Genomic DNA, 19,219 nt, shown 5'->3' on the forward strand with positions numbered 1-19,219 from the left:
GTTTCCAATCAATCTCAAGGAGATATTATCACCAAACTGTTGAATCAATGGTGCTAAATAACAACATCATATAGAGATAAAGCCACATCACATCTGAAGATGAAAAAATAACCATATATATCTGAATATGTCTTCAATATCAGCCTCTATTGATGTAATCAGCACAAGAAAATGAAGTTCATATAACCGTCAGAAACAGTTATAGTCAGAATAAAACTTCTCGATAGATTAAACTGTTTCGTCAGATTGATTATTGAAATTCAGACAATTAAAATAGAGGAACCGAGATTGAGTTACATTTACACATATTAAAACGTCAAATGTGTGTATGTAAATGTGTCTTGAATAAACACTACAAACCACTTTACACAGGGATACCCCTTACAGAGCTGCTGAAAAAGGACATATCGAAATAGTCAAAGTTCTCCTGGAGAAGGGATCAGATCCTAATAGGGTACGTATTTTAATGATTTTATTTGACATTCAGATAATTAACAGAATGTGTGTATACTGATTATTTCTCGATAAATAAAAAGTATCCTTCTTATCGTTCTTTCCGGATTTTAAGCGATTCGAATAAATATGTCAATCGTTATTTCCATCAATTGATGTTAAAAATCTTTAATTGGAATGATTTTCCAACACATTACGGTAGGTTTTAATCTTTAAAACATTTTGATTCATATACTGTTCCAACATTATGCCATTGTTTACTGCATGCTTTATTCATATAGTAGCAATCCATTAAGATTGATATTAATCATAATTTAAAAATTTCATTACTTAACGTTTCAATTATGTTATCATAAGATTTAGTAAATATACCCTGACTATTTAAACTTTGCCTGTGATTGGTTTATATGATTGCGGACTGATAACACTAAACTTTTACTCTCTTATCGTGATTTTGCGAATTTTTTGCGATTCGAATAAATATGCTAAATTTTCTATGAATAAATTTTTATCAACATTTCTTTTATTAGAGCTTATATCCAAGATATTTAGCGTATATGTAATAGTTTATCTTTAAAACCATTTTGATTCATAAACTGTTCACAATATATGCCATGGTTTAACTGATGCTTTCCTCCTATACTAGCATTCCATTGGCATTTTTTAATTATAATGTAAATAATTCCACTTTGTGGTGTAACAAGCAATTGTATAGCCTAACGTTTTTAAGTATGCTATAATAATTTCTAAAAAATACCATGACTATTAAACTTTGCCTGTGATTTGGCTTATATGATTGCGTACTGATAACCCCAAAAGTGTCATAGTTCATTATTACGTTGACAATCTTTTTCGAATTATGTTTGGAATATGATAAATACAGCTGATTGAAATAACATGTTTCCAATCAATCCCAAGGAGATATTATCACCAAACTGTTGAATCAATGGTGCTAAATAACAACATCATATGAAATTCACTACAGCTATCACATCTGAAGATGAAAAAAATAACCTATATATATCTGAATATGTCTTCAATATCAGCCTCTAATGATGTAATCAGCACAAGAAAATGAAGTTCATATAACCGTGGAAAACAGTTATAGTCAGAATAAAACTTCTCGATAGATTAACTGTTTCGTCAGCTGGATTATTGAAATTCAGACAATTAAAATAGAGGAACCGAGATTGAGATACATTTACACATATTAAAACGTCAAATGTTTGTATGTAAATGTGTCTTCAATAAACAATACAAACCCTTTACACAGGGAAACCCCTTAGGAAGAGCAGCTGAAAACGGACATACCGAAATAGTCAAACTTTCTCCTTGAGAAGGAGGCCGATCCTAATAATTGGGTAAGTATTCTTGATTTTATTTGACATTCAAATAGTTACCAGATTGTAGGTATTGTACTTATTATTTGACGATCAATAAACTGTTACTCTCTTATCGTGATTTTGGGATTTTTTGCGATTCGAATAAATATGCAGAATGCTGTATGCATAACCTTATATGAACATTTCTATATTGAAATTTATATCCAAGATAACTAGCGTATTTTTATGTAGTTTTTAATCTTTAAAACCATTTTGATTCATAAACCGTTCACAATATACAACATTGTTTAAATTATGCTTTCCTCCTATAGTAGCATTCCATTGGCATTTTTTTTAAAATAATAATGTAAATAATTCCACTTTGTGTGTAACAAGCAATGCTATAGCCTGACGTTTTAAGTATGCTATAATAATTGGTAAAAAATACCATGACTATTAAACTTTGTCTGTGATTGGCTTATATGATTGCGTACTGATAACCCCAAAAGTGTCATAGTTCATTATTACGTTGACAATTTTTTCGAATTATGTTTGAAAATATGATAAATACAGCTATGATTGAAATAACATGTTTCCAATCAATCCCAAGGAGATATTATCACCTAAACTGCTGAATCAATGGTGCTAAATAACAACATCATATGAAATTCACGACAGCATAACATCTGAAGATGAAGAATAACCAAATATGTCTTCAATATCAGCCTCTGTGGACTGTGGATGTAATCAGCACAAGAAAACGAAGTTGATATTACCATGGAAAATAGTAATAGTCACAATGAAACTTCTTGATAGATAAACCATTTCGTCAGCTGGATTATTGAAATTCAGACAAGTAAAATAGAGGAACCGAGATTGAGATACATTTACCCATAATAAAACGTCAAATGTTTGTATGTAAATGTGTCTTCAATAAACAATACAAACCCTTTACACAGGGAAACCCCTTAGGAAGAGCAGCTGAAAACGGACATACCGAAATAGTCAAACTTCTCCTTGAGAAGGAGGCCGATCCTAATAAATTGGGTAAGTATTCTTGATTTTATTTGACATTCAAATAGTTACCAAATTGTAGGTATTGTAGTTATTATTTGACGATCAACAAACTGTTTACTCACTTATCGTGATTTTGCATTTTTTTGCGATTCGAATAACGATGCAGAATGTTACTATTCATAACCTTATATGAACATTTCTATATTGAAATTTATATCCAAGATAACTAGCGTATTTTTATGTAGTTTTTTAATCTTTAAAACCATTTTAATTCATAAACTGTTCACAATATATGCATTGGTTTAACTGATGCTTGCCTCCTATACTAGCATTCCATTGGCATTTTTTTAGCCATAGTGTAAATAATTCCACTTTGTGTGTAACAATCAATTGTATAGACTAACGTTTTTAAATATGCTATAAAAATTGCTAAAAAATACCATGACTGTTAAATTTTGTCTGTGATTGGCTTATATGATTGCGTACTGATAACCACAAAAGTATCATAGTTCATTATTATGTTGACAATTTTTCGAATTATGTTTGGAATATGATAAATACAGCTGATTGAAATAACATGTTTCCAATCAATCCCAAGGAGATATTATCACCAAACTGTTGAATCAATGGTGCTAAATAACAACATCATATGAAATTCACGACAGCATAACATCTGAAGATGAAGAATAACCATATATGTCTGAATATGTCTTCAACATATCAGCCTCTGTTGGATGTAATCAGAACAAGAAAAAGAAGTTGATATTACCATGTGAAAATAGTAACTAGTCAGAATGAAAAACTTCTTGATAGATAAACCATTTCGTCAGCTGGATTATTGAAATTCAGACAAGTAAAATAGAGGAACCGAGATTGAGATACATTTACACATAATAAAACGTAAAATGTTTTTATGTAAATGTGTCTTCAATAAACAATACAAACCCTTTACACAGGGAAACCCCTTAGGAAGAGCAGCTGAAAACGGACATACCGAAATAGTCAAACTTCTCCTTGAGAAGGAGGCCGATCCTAATAAATGGGTAAGTATTCTTGAATTTATTTGACATTCAGGTAGTTACCAGATTGTAGGTAATATAGTTATTATTTGACGATCAAAAAAACTGTTACTCTCATATCGTGATTTTGGGATTTTTTTGCGATTCGAATAACGATGCAGAATGCACTATCCATAACCTTATATGAACATTTCTATATTGAAATTGATATCCAAGATAACTTGCGTATTTTTAATGTAGTTTTTAATCTTTAAGACCATTTTGATTCATTAACCGTTCACAATATACAACATTGTTTAAATTATGCTTTCCTCCTATAGTAGCATTCCATTGGCATTGTTATTAATCAGAATGTAAATAATTCAACTTTGTGTGTAACAAGCAATTTTATAGCCTTGCGTTTTAAGTATGTTATAATCGTAATTTGGTAAAAACAAAAGTGTATTGACTATCTAAACTTTGCCTATGATTGGTATAATGATATATGATTGCGTACTGATGTACCAAATGTTCCAAAAGTGTCATATAGTTCATTATTACGTTGACATTTATTTTCGAATTATGTTTGGAATATGATAAATACAGTCTGCTGATTGAAATGCGTACATGTTTACAAATCTTAAATCCCAAGGAGATATTATCAACCAAACTGTTGAATCAATGTGGCTAAAATAACAACATCATAATAGAAATAAAGCTACATCAATACACATCTGAAAGATGAAAAAAAATAACCATATATATCTGAATATGTCTTCAATATCAGCCTCTAATTGATGTAATCAGCAACAAGAAAAATAAGCTGATATATCACATGAATTAAAATAATAGAATAGAATGTTTATTGTGTTTTGTTTTTTTGGAAAAAATCTCACGATATGATAAACTTATTTCGTCAGCTGATTAGATTATTTGAAATTCCAGACTAAGTTAAAATATAGAGGACAACGATGATTGAGATACATTTAACCCATAAAATAAAAGTCCAAATGTTTGTTTGTAAATGTGTCACTTTCAATAAACAATACAAACACACTTTACACAGGAAATCTCTTAGGAAAGAGCAGCTGAAAAACGGACATACCGAAATAGTCAAACTTGTCCTTGAGAAGAAGGCCGATCCTGAAAATTTGGTAAGTATTCCTGATTTTATTTGACATTCAGATAGTTACCAGATTGTAGGTATTGTAGTTATTATTTGACGATCAACATAAACTGCATTACTCATTCCTTATCGTGATTTTGACATTTTTTTTTGCGATTCGAATATATTGATGCAGAATGCTATCTATCCATAACCTTATATGAACTCATTTCCTATATTGAAATTTTTATCAAGAGATAACTAGCGTTATTTTTTATGTAGTTTTTAATCTTATTCAAACCATTTTGATCCATTATAAACCGATTCACAATATACACACATTGTTTTAAACTTATGCTTTACCTCCTTATAGTAGCATTTCATTGTGGCAATTGTTAATTAGCAATCAGAATGTAAAATAATTCAACTTTGACTGTGTAACAAGCAATTTTATAGCCTCTACGTTTTAGATATGCTATATTCGTAGAATTTTTGGGTAAGTACCGTGGACTATACTAAAACTTTGTCTGTGATTGGCATTATATGATTGCGTACTGATAACCCAAAAAGTGTCATAGTTCATTATTACGTTAGAACTAATTTTTCGAATTATGTTTGGGAATATGATAAATATCAGCTGAATCTGAAATAACATGTTTCCAAATCAATCCCAAGGAGATATTATCACCAAAACTGTTGAATCACATGGTGCTAAATAACAACATCATATAGTGAATTCCACTCAGCATATAACATCTGAAGATGAAATTTTTTTTTTTTTTGTTTTAAATAACCATATATATCTGAATATGTCTTCAATATCAGCCTCTGTAATGATGTACTTATCAGCACAGAGAAAAATGAAGTTGATATAACCATGGAAATAGTAATAGTCAGAGATAGAAACTTCTTGATAGATATAACCATTTCGTCAAGCTGGAATATTGAAATTCAGACAAGTTAAAATAGAGGAACCGAGATTGAGATACATTTTACACATAATAAAACGTCATAATGTCGATGTGCTATGTAAATGTGTCCTTACAATAAAACAATAGACAAACCCTTTACACAGAGATACTCCCTTAGAAAGTGCAGCTGAAAACGGACATACCGAAATAGTCAAACTTCTCCTTGAGAAGGAGGCCGATCCTAATAAAAAGGTAAGTATTCTTGATTTTATTTGACATTCAGATAGTTACCAGATTGTAGGTATTGTAGTTATTATTTGACGATCAATAAACTGTTACTCTCTTATCGTGATTTTGCATTTTTTGCGATTCGAATAACGATAGCAGAATGCACTATCCATAACATTATATGAAACATTTCTATATTGAAATTAATATCCAAGATAACTAGCGTATTTTGAAGTAGTTTTTAATCTTTAAAAACCATTTTGATTCATAAACCGTTCACATATACAACATTGTTTAAATTATGCTTTCCTGCCTATACTAGTAGCATTTCTTATTGGCATTATTTATTAATCAGGAAATGTAAATAATTCAACTTGTGTGTAGTAACAAGCAATTGCAATTTTTATAGCCTTCCCAAGGCGGTTTTAAAGTATGTTATTATACATCGTAAATTTGGTAAACCCTGACTATGTTTCCTAAATTGATGTTGCCTATGGATATTGGCGTATATGATTGCGTACTGATAACCCCAAAAGTGTCATAGTTTCAATTATTATGTTGACAAATATTTTCGAATTATGTTTGGAATATGATTAATATACAGCTAATTGAAATAACATGTTTCCAATCAATCCCAAGGAGATATTATCACCAAACTGTTGAATCAATGGTGCTAAATAACAACATCATATGAAATTCACTACAGCATAACATCTGAAGATGAAGAATAACCATATATGTCTGAATATGTCTTCAACATCAGGCCTCTGTGGATGTAATCAGCACAAGTAAAAGAAGTTGATAATAACCATTGGGAAATAGTAAATAGTCAGAATGAAACTTCTGATAGATAAACCATTTCGTCAGCTGCATTATTGAAATTCCAACAAGTTAAATAGAGGAACCGAGATTGAGTTACATTTACACATAATAAAACGTCAAATAATTGTATGTAAATGTGTCTTCAATAAACAATACAAACCCTTTACACAGGGAAACCCCTTAGGAAGAGCAGCTGAAAACGGACATACCGAAATAGTCAAACTTCTCCTTGAGAAGGAGGCCGATCCTAATAAATGGGTAAGTATTCTTGAATTTATTTGACATTCAGATAGTTACCAGATTGTAGGTATTGTACTTATTATTTGACGATCAATAAACTGTTACTCTCATATCGTGATTTTGGGATTTTTTTGCGATTCGAATAACGATGCAGAATGCACTATCCATAACCTTATATGAACATTTCTATATTGAAAATTTATATTCCAAGATAACTAGCGTATTTTTATGTAGTTTTTAATCTTTAAAACCATTTTGATTCATAAACCGTTCACAATATACAACATTGTTTAAATTATGCTTTCCTCCTATAGTAGCATTCCATTGGCATTTTTTTAATTATAATTGTAAATAATTCACACTTTGTGTGTAACAAGCAATTTTATAGCCTTACGTTTTAAGTATGCTTATAATCATATTTGGTAAACCCTGACTATTTAAAATTTGCCTGTGATTGGCTTATATGATTACGTACTGATAACCCCACAAAGTGTCATAGTTCAATATTTTTGTTGACAAAAATTTTTCGAATTGTGTTTAGAATATGATCAATACAGCTGATTGAAATATCATGTTCCAATCAATCACAACCAGATATCATCATCAAACTATTGAATCATTGTTGCTAAATAACATCATATAGACATAAAGCCACATCACATATGAATATGAATAATCAACCATTACTTGTTTATCGTTTGAATATGTCTTCCAAGTATCAGCGCTCTATTGATGAGAAATCAGCACCAGAAATGTCGATAGTTAACACATCCATTATAAAATTAGTATTAGTCAGAATGTAAATTTCTCGGTTACATGAGAGTCTGGTTTTTTAAGCTGGATGTATGATAATTCAGGACTATTAAAATGTATGTATTGAGATTGAGTTACTTTATTAACTTATCATATGAAACCATCAAATTGGGAATATGTTAAAACCACTTGGTTAATCAAATACACAGCCTTTGTTTACACAGGTTGAACTTTTGGTTGAGCAGCTGACTATTGGTCATACCATAAATAGTCAACGCTCTCCTGGAAATAGGTAGCTATTTTTAGTAGGAGAAAAGTTTGTTTTTTTTTATAAAGTTTATTTGACTTGTCAGATAATCTCCCTCCTTCCACCCAAAACAGATTGTCGTGCTATACTGATTGATTCCTCAATCAATAAAAATGTTAGCCATTACTAATCTCTACGTGCTTTCGCGAAATTTTAAGCGAGTCGTTTAAACTTATGCTAAACGTCCCCTCTATTTCTATAAATTTTTGTTAACATTGATTTTATTTGGATCGGAATTGTCCAACTACAATGAGTGGCTATGTTTTAAACACTTTAAAACCATTTTTATTCTTAATATTGTCTACACATAATTTGGGCCATTTGTTTTACTGCATGCTTTACTCTCATTGAGTAGCAATACCTTTATAGATTAGGTATTAATCATAATGCAATTAATTATAACTTTTGTAACAGACAATTTCATTCCTTAAACGTTTCACAATTTTGTTTATCATAGTTGTAGTTAACACAGTCCATGACTTTTAATAATATACATGTGATTGGACTTATATGGTTGTTTTGGGGGGGGGGGGGGGGGGGGGGGGATGACCAACAAACAACTCTTAACTATCCTTATACGTGTGGTTTTAGCGAATATTTTGCGAGTCACTGAATTAAATTATGCCATAATTTTTCGATCCACATTAATCTACTCATCCATACATTTCTTTTATTGGAGCTTATATATCTCACAGTTAATTTAGAGTATTATGGAGTGAGTTTATCTATTAAATAAACCACATTTTGATTAATAAATACTCGTTACACAATATACTGCCATGATTTAAACTGTTTCTTTCCTACTTTACTTAGCACTCGAGCATTGGCACTTTATTTATTTAATCATTATGTTGATAATTTCCAGATTGTGATGTTTATAACAAGCAATTGCTATAGCACCTAATCGTTTTTAAGTAATGCTATATCATAATTGGTGTAAAACTACTCCTGATACTATTTAATACTTCTGTCTGTGACTTGGTATTGATTGCGTAATGATATCCACATAAACGTATCATTGTTTATTACTATGAATCACCTCAAATTTTCGAATTGTGTTTGGAATTTGGTTTACTTCAGCTGATTGAATTACGATGTATTCAATTTCCATACCATTTTTAATGAGATATTATAACCAAACTGTTGAGTTTTAATGGTGCCTACAATAACAAACCTTAATATGAAATGTCACAACAGCGATAACATCTGAAGATTGACAACATAACCCTTAATATGTAAGTGATATATGTATTCAATGTCTCATCTTTGTGGATAGTGTATTCAAGATCAAGGAAATTGAAAGTTGATATAGCTATGCGGAAATTAGTTACAGCGGTGATAGTCAGTTTCAGAAATACATTATTCCTTCATTAACACTATTTTAACCTATTTATGAAATATGATAATTTCCATATTTCAAGACAATTAGGGATAGCAAATTAATTAACTTCTTTAGTTGTCAATAACAATCGTTCAACACAGCCATCGGATTTGTTAACAATGTAAAACCATTATGACGTCATGAATGACATCACTTAAATGATGATATATTGAGTTTTTACATTAGATTTACACAGCTTCTAAAGTTTTGTCGTATAAATAAATAATTTATTGTTATGATGGACACTGCGTAATAGGAAGGGAATTGGTTGGGCTAGATAAATAAACCTCTTATTGTTACACAAAAACACACAAAAATTGTTTTTGTTTTTACAGCAAATACATACAAGTTTGAAATATTTTTCGCAATTAAATTACTCACAGAGTGTTAAAGACGGTCATTAAAAGGCAAATTTATTGAACTAATATCCTGATGAACGTTACTCATACATAGTGATTTAAATTCACAATACCTTGTGAAATTTAAAGGTGTTTGTTTTTTGCGGCATATAAAAACGTACATGTCTTAACAACTACACCTCTATTAATACAAACACACTAAAATTCTATGGATTTCCATGTTACTAGGATTTTACTAACAATTAATTTTGGGACATCAGTTTCTTAGAAACATATGTAATTGTCACAAATGGAACTCTTCCAGATAGATAGACAGATCGTTTTACGTCCAGCATGGTATTAGAATGAAACTGCTAGGATCAAATAAAAAATAGTGGAAACGACTGATTGAAGTTCACATTTACACAAAAATATTGTAACGTTACATATGCTGCTGAATGTAATCAAACTTGTCTTTTATATTACTCATATACTTATCCTCTTTACATCAGGACCGACGACCCCTTAGAACGAGCTGCTGAAATAGGGGGACATTACCGAAACCAGGTACAATGTGCGCATTGAAGTAAGGGAGGCATACCCTTATTTGGGGTAAGTAATTTAAATTTATAATTTGAATCTTTAAATTTGACGACTATTCAGGTTAATTTTCACGATATTGCTGTAAACTGATTACTTTCTTGTTATATAAAATATAAACCACTCTTATCGTGCCTTTGTGCAAATTTCTAGCAATTCAAATAAATATGCCAAACGTTAGTTTCCCATAAATTGTTTTTATATTTCCTTTTAATTGGAATGAATTTCCAACATATTAAAAGTAGGTTTTAATCTTTAAAACATTTTTTATTCATATACTGTTACAATATTATGCCATTGTTTTACTGCATAATTGATTCATACAGTAGCAATCCCTTAAGATTGGTATTGGATCATAATATAAATAATTCAACTTTGTAATAGACGATGCCATTACTTCAATTATGTTATCATAAGATTTAGTAAACATACCCTGACTATTAAAACTGTGCCTGTGAATGGCTTATATGGGTGCGGACTGATAACACCAAACTTTAACTCTCTTATCGTGATTTATTGTGATTCCGATAAATATGCCAAATTTTCTATCCATAAAACTGTATCAATATGTCTTTTATTGGATTTTATATGCAAGATATTTAGCATACATGTAGTTATTATCTTCAAAACCAATTTGACTTATATACTGTTAAAATATATGCCATTATTTTACTGATGCTTTCCTCCTAGAGTAGTATTCAGTTGCATAGTTTGTCTGTGATTGGCTTATATGATTGCGTACTAATTTCCCTTAAAGTGTCATAGTTCATTATTTATGATCATAATTGTTTCGAATTGTGTTTGGAAAAGGATCAATGCAGATGTTTGAAATAGCATGTTTCCAATCAATCCCAATGAGATATTATCACCAAACTGTTGAATCAATGGTTCTAAATAAAAACATCATATACAATTCACAACAATATAACATCTGAAGATGAAGAATAACCATGAATGTTTGATTATGTATTCAATGTCAGCTTCGGTGGATGTAATCTCCACAAGAAAATAAAGTAGATATTACCATGGAAAATAGTACAGGTAGTTTGAGAAAACATATCCCGACTATTGTAACTTTTTCATGAAAAATCATAATTTCACAAATTAAAGACATCTTGGACAGCAAATGATATCACCATTAGTTGTAATACAATAATTTACGGCAAGGATTTAATATAAAACATTATGACGTTATTAATGGCATCACTTAAGGTAGACCTTCCCTTCTGGTTTCCTCTCATGGATTTCATACATTTTTTGATATTTGGATTTTAGGTATACCCTGATCACAAAAACCACATAAAAATTAAATGTCACCGGGTTAAGTTTTCTTCCAGGGTTGCTTAAAGATATGTACTAATGACATAATATTACGGATTTTAAGGATTTTTTTAAATAAATGATATTTCCTCCCTGTAGCATCCCTTAACATATAAATAATATGCCTGTAACATGTTCATACCTTCAGTAGGTGATATAGAATTCATTGCTATATCCAATAAGGTGGGTTTTCCACAATAAAACGAAAATATGTTATATTAAAATTAAGTTCGGACCCAATTTTAGTAAAAAATTGCATCAAAATAGTCATGTTTTCTTTTTTTCTGAAAAAAAGATCTCAAGAAAAATCGATTTTGTATAATTTCCATGAAGATTGGCTTATTTGCAATACGAAAAGCCAATAAAAGTATACCTCACCGCATTATTTTTCATTTTATGACCGAATTGCTTCCTAATACCGCTTAAATTTTGGCCTGAAAATGTTAAAAAATTACGCGAATCCGTAGCAATTTTCAACGTTTTGTGTTATTCATTTACCCTTGTTTGGTTTTACCGATTGGCACACCTTTAGATTGATACACTTCAAGTAAACACTCGAAAAGGTTCTAGACGAAATTACTTGCTCGAATGCCGATTTCAGAAGCGAGTTGTAATAGATGGGTACGGAGAAATAAAATACGTTTGCCGGGATTCGGATAGCGACGTAACAAACGTATGACGTCACAGAAGGGACGGTCTACGTTAAAAATGATATATTGGTTTTTATATTCGATTACACAGATTTATAGTATCGTGGTAGAAATAATTATTTTAACGATGGAACTTTATCAGAGATGATTTTTGGGCAGACAAATATACCTTAATGTTACACAGAAACAACAAAAAATGTTTTTTACAGCTATACTACAGTTGGAATATTTTGCAATAAATACTCACAGAATAAATGCGACATTTAGGCAAATTATTGACTAATATAAAGATGACGTTACTCATAATAATGATGTCATTTTTGTTTGTTTGTTTGTTTGTTTGATTTATTAACGTCCTATTAACAGCTATGGTCATGTAAGGACGGCCTCCCATGTATGCGTAGTGTTGCGTGTATGTTGTGCGAGGTGCGTGTTTTGGGAGACTGCGGTATATTCGTGTTGTGTCTTCTTGTATAGTGGAACTATTGCCCTTTTTATAGTGCTATATCACTGAAGCATGCCGCCGAAGACACCAAGCAAACACACCCCACCCGGTCACTTTATACTGACAACGGGCGAACCAGTCGTCCCCACTCCCTGTATGCTGAGCGCTAAGCAGGAGCAGAAACTACCACTTTTATAGACTTTGGTCTGTCTCGGCCAGGGGACAGAACCCAGAGCCTTCCTCACAGGGGCGAACGCTCAACTAGATGATGTCATTTGCGAATACTTTTGAAATTACAGGAGTTTGTTTTATGTGGAATATAAACTACATGTCTTAAACTACAGCTATATATACACACCAATAACATTCTATGGATATCCATGTTTGAATGGTCTACAATTTATATCTGGATCTTTGTTGGTTAGGATTTTATTAAACATTAAATTCGGGACATGTTTTCTGAAACACCCTGTACTAGTCACAATGAAACTTCTCGATAGATAGAGCGTTTCGTCAGCTGGATTAATGTAATTCAGACAATAAGATAGAGGAACCGAGATTGAGCTACATTTACACAAATTAAAACGTCAAATGTGTGTATGTAAAATTGTCTTCGATAATTAATACAAAACTTGTACACAGGGAGAACCCTTAAAAAGAGCTGCTGAAAAAGGACATACTGATATAGTCAAACTTCTTCAGCATGGAGTAAATCCTAGTAGAGTAAGTATTTTTTAATATTATTTGACATTCAGGTAATTAACAGATTGGGTGTTAAAGCAAGGTTTTAATATTCAATATGTCTTCAATGTCAGCCTCTTTGGATGTAATCAGCACAAGAAAATGAAGTTGATATAACCATAGGAAATAGTATAAGTCTCAATGAAACTTCTCGCTAGAGAGTCTGTTTTTAGCTAGGACGAATGAATATGAGACTAGTAAATGAGAGGAATCGATATCAAGTTACATTTACACATGTTCAAATGTCAACTTTATAACTCTATTATCATGTAGGTAGTTCGGTAGGTAGGTAGGTAAATTAAAGCGTCGTTTGTAATTTGCTGATATGATTGTGTTCTGAATTTACGGAAAGTGTTATTAGTAGATCATTTAGATTTTGGGAATTTTTTTTTCTAAATATTTAGAATATGATCAATACAGCTCATTGACATGGCACGTGTTAAATTACCGAGATATAATAACATTGAACAGGTTTTGAAAACATCGTGTTAAATAGATTAAATGGGATTTCTATAACTATGAAGAGTGTTACTTGCAATGTAACTTTTAGTGATATGTTCCCTCATTTTACCTTGATTGAACGTTAAACGTAAAACAAAGGAACCGAGTTACATTAAGAGACGATCAAGCCTCAAACTTATATTGCTTATTTGCAAATGCCAACTATGTTAAAATATCAACACGTAACTACAATAACTAATACAACCAATTTACACAGCACATGGTAAAATGGTAAGCATCTTAGTTTTATTGGCTCTTTAGGTAACATGCATACGTTAATTTTAATCTTAGCTGGTTTCCAACTTGTTACTTGCAATAAGCCCTCCACATCTGGGTCGCGAGTTCGAGTCCCGTGTGGGGCAGTTGCAAGGTACTGACTGCAGGTTGGTGGTTTCAATAAAAAAATAGAAAGGTAATATAGGGTCCGCTCGATCCTGGTTCTGCATATTCCCATTTCATTTCGAACCACATCCACACATACCAATTAAGACAAAGGCGGGTTGAAATTACAAACAGAATCCGATAAAGAAGGGTACTAGGGGTGATCTCTCTTTCCATTGACTGATATAGATCATTCTATGGTTTGCGTCAAATATCACTTCGGACACTTTTTCAGAAAGCACTGAAAGGCGCAGATTTCATACACATTATAAAACTTGCACGGTCTGTTTAGTATTGCATTGTCCCTTTATTTTATAAAATGAAATCCTCTATGAACACCATCGTAGCCACATATGTAAGACATTTGACAAGAAATTAATAACATACAATAGTTATTCTGACAAGCTACACCGTGGCAGACAAAAAGATATTCGACTAGCTACACAATAAACAGAAAGGTATCGCTCTGCAACTGAACACAACCTGACAACTTTATGTGAAGTTTCCCATGTGTTTATTTAATTTTTAAATGGAAAACGGAGGGAAGGAAAGCACGAGAAAAGGACTTTAGTTTCTTTGATCACGGCGACCAAAAATAATTTACGGTGGGGACTTAGATCTCTCTCTTTCGTGAAACTGCGTGTGCAACATAAATACCAATACACAGCAAGCGTACGCCGTATCGAATACATTGAAATTCAATAAAATATGTTCTAGCAAGAGGTATTCTAACAATCTATATTTCACTAAATATTACACAAAGCATAACAGATGTTTCATAAAAAACGACACTTTAAAGTCGAGATGGAATTAATGTGTTTTGCCTGTCACAATGAAATTAATCATATCCAGGTTTTAATGTAAATCAAATTGATATTTTCAAATAACAAAAAAGGGATCGAAAGTTCCTGATTTTACACCATATTAACGGTTTTTATAATTTAAATGCATTATCATTTGACAAGAATCAATTAGAGATCCATCGATGTCATTGATAGGAATTTGCGGAACATTCAGTCTAGAAAGCCGACGCATTAGGCGACTCCATGTCTATTGAACACAATTGTTGTCATTAAAATGGAAATCGTGATTTCCATGTAACCAACGTGACCATCCAAGACAAATGTATACTCCTGAGCGATTTATTATACCACATATATTGAACGAAACAGCATGGCCGAGTATTTGAGACGAAATATGCATTGAGGGTTTTGTTGATATTTCATTGGGCTTATGTAATTTATGCATAATAACATAGACTGTGTTTACATGTTTCAGACCGAAGTCATTTGATAAGGTGGATTATGTTCAGTAAAGACCATACTCTCGATGTTGAATGGACGATCCATCCCAGACCTCGCATAATGTCGGGACCAAAACCCATCCAAGACCTCGATAACTTTCGGATATCCAGCCCATAATCTTTTACCATTACTTCTACGAATACAACCATATTCTCACTCTCAATTACCATACTTCCTCACTCTCAAAACCATATTCCTTATCTACTCATACGATACAGCCTACACCTATCCTCATTCCATACTTCCCCTCTCATACCAAAATTCCCAATTTCGGGACTTATAATATTCCCATACCTCATAACCATACCCCCCCCCAAACCCCCCCCCCCCACCCCCTCCCCACCCCCAGAACCTGCCCCACCCCACCCCCCCCCCCCAACCCCCACCCCCCCATTACAAATGTCGTCCCGAATCGATTCAATGTAGATGACCTCGAGAATGTCGAAGGATTCCAGTCAAAAAAAGACCTCGTGTATTCGTATTGTCATGACCGATTCCAGACTTCATTCTCACTCTGTCCCATGGTACTGGAATACTTCTAAGGGAGTATTGTGTTAGATCTGATAGCAGCAGATAATGCAGTGAAATACAGTTCTATGGCATTTAAACATACTATCTGTAAATTCCTTATTTCTTCTATTAATGATTAACAAAGAACGATATGAATACAGACATGATGATAGTCCGTATTAGCAGACCTAGCGCACGGGGTATCACATTGTCTGTCATCTTCAAAGGAGATAATACACACCATATTCAGGCCGGGCATCTAGGGGGGGTCTACGTTGCAACCCCCCCCCACAAGTTCTAACGAACCAAGGTTTTTCTGAAGCCTTGACATGACCACACTTGATAACGGAATTCGATGAGGTATCATGCTATTAAACTGGGACTGAAAACATTCCGGTTATGAACGTCAATCACAAGATGAGCCGCCATTCAGTACGTATTTCACTACAAGCATGAAAATTAGTCTTTATAACATTGACATTTTTCTCAACCCGAACGCAAGGCAAATGAGGCCATCACAAATGACCACCAATAGAACAACAGAAATTACATATCAGGACCATATATTCCAATATATATGTAGTATATTTCTACGCAGGAAATGAAAAAATCGGATTTTAAGCTCAAAAATGGTAATTTTTTAGCAAATTTTTCATATTTGGCTTGACGCAGCAAAAATGTTTGTCAACAGCAAACTATTATTTCTAATCAGTTTATTTGACCTCTTATCAATCAGTAAAAACAACACCAACTAAAAAAAACAATGTTAACATTGTATAAGCTCCGGTTATGACGTCATCAAGATGGCCGCCATCTCGAATTTCACTAACAATTGAAAAATAGTCATAGCATTAACATTTTTCAACCGAAGTAGACAAATGAGGTATCAAAATGATCATAATAGAACATCAAATTCATATCGGGACCATATAATGCAATATATGTATGTAGTGATTTCTACGCAGGAAATGAAAAATAGGATTTTAAGCTCAAAAATGATAATTTTTTTAGCAAATTCTTCATATTTGGCTTTACGCAGCTATAATTGTTTCCCAACAAGAAACTATTATTCGTAATCAGTTATTTGACCTCTTATCAATTAGTAAAAACAACAACAAACAAAAATATATAGAAATTCAAAAGAGAATGATTGTTATACCATCATTTGGTTTACAAAACATCACCGGGTGCGTATACAGGGTACATGATTGCTGTTTTTTCCAAACCGCTGACACTACAGTTTCCGGATGTCTTAGAACTTCCTGAAGATAACATTGGCAATTGACGATCCATATCTTAACACATTTGAATTTTAAGGTGGCTTAATATCTAAGAGGGACTTGACAATTTCCTAACAAAATCCATTTTCGTGTTCGAAAGTTTGTAGACTAGTAGCGTCTCAAAATGAATTTTTTACTGCACAACGCCAACTAATAGGGTATCAAATTAAAACTGAAGAAAGCATTTGTTTCCGTTAATACCACGACACTTTCCGAAATTTGTTTCTTTTAGAAATAGCGCATCCACTGTTAACTTTATTTTTCTGTGTGTAACGTAAGGAAATGTCAGATGGTTACTGCAGTATCACATATTTCTTTCAATAGTTCTTAATGATAAGCATTATCTTTGTGCGTGCTTTCTCGCCAGAGTGTCGATGAGCTGATGAGCTGATGTGACATTACATTACCGGTTTACCATCGTGGTTCTAACTTCTCAACCGTCCATGGCCAGAGGTAACATCAAGAACATCGGGTTCGCGGATGTTGGAGCTCATCCTGTTTTCAACCTAGTGATTCACATATCGTATATGATGTTCCAGACCTCTCCGGTAGGATGGAAAAGACACCAGAGCCACATTCTGCGAAGGGTTGAGTTGCATCTCCTTAATTCGTATGAAGCACAATTCCTCATATTTGTGAACCCTCAGTGACCATAGATGACACATGTGAATTATTTGAGGTCATAAATGAGGTCTACAGTGAAGTTCCTCTCTTTGCCAAGTCTGGAGAGCACTGTAGAAAACTTTTTCTGGAGAGTTTTCAATGGTGTATCCACGCATACACCAGATGCGACACAACCAGTACCTTCAAGGGACATGGGAAAGTCTGACCAATGAAAAACATTTAACAGTTATGACCTCATTAAAGACCTCGAGGATATCACCTGTGCCATCTATAGTCGCACGAGTGTCCACAAGGTTGATGAATGGTGCTTGAATCATTCCACCATTCGAAGAATCTGGATCTGGTGTAATTTCCTGAGAAGTATGAAACAGCATATACGATATGTTAGAATGTGAAGGAGATCCCACATCCCTGAACCTGTTGTTCCTGATATAAACTCTGGCCATGGATGGGCCATGAAAGATGACAGGCTAGAACACCACTGGTAATGTAGTGTCACATCATCTCATCGACATCGAAGAACGACGACGCTCTGGCTTTCGACGAATTGGATACTGATATCTCGATTACTCTGATTTGGACTGCATGTACCAGCTATCAGACATGCCGAGTCACGTCAGAGGATAGTGCAGTGAGGTGGGAAAGCATGCACAATGATAATGGTTATAATCTAGCGCCTGAGAACCACCTGAAGCTCCAGCCTCTCAAGTACTCTGAAATAGATGCTTAACAAATTGCTAAACCACTGAAAGAAATATGTGACATTGTGGTAACTATCTGACATTTTGCTAATAATATGCATTAGGAAATAAACGAAACTGTGACTTGTCCTACCCGAGGCTAGATATTCTGTCAACTTTACATTCATGTTTCCTACTTATAAATCGTCAATAGTCAAACTTATTTAAGGAACTTGTAATACACCAGGAAACTGTAGTGTCAGCGGTTTGGAGTTAGAAAAAATAGCATATACCCAGTATACGCACCC

At 32.9% G+C, this 19,219-nt stretch overlaps 1 long non-coding RNA gene across 1 annotated transcript; it reads left to right on the top strand.

The window, feature by feature from the left end:
- The first annotated feature begins 370 nt into the window (after window positions 1-370).
- LOC138319859 (uncharacterized) lies at window positions 371-2,826 on the top strand. The gene is made up of 3 exons (XR_011208029.1): window positions 371-454; window positions 1,727-1,814; window positions 2,735-2,826. It is a non-coding gene; the product is annotated as an uncharacterized lncRNA (long non-coding RNA).
- The last annotated feature ends 16,393 nt before the right edge of the window (window positions 2,827-19,219 follow it).

This window comes from Argopecten irradians, chromosome 3 (assembly GCF_041381155.1).
Source record: "Argopecten irradians isolate NY chromosome 3, Ai_NY, whole genome shotgun sequence".
NCBI lineage: Eukaryota > Metazoa > Mollusca > Bivalvia > Pectinida > Pectinidae > Argopecten > Argopecten irradians.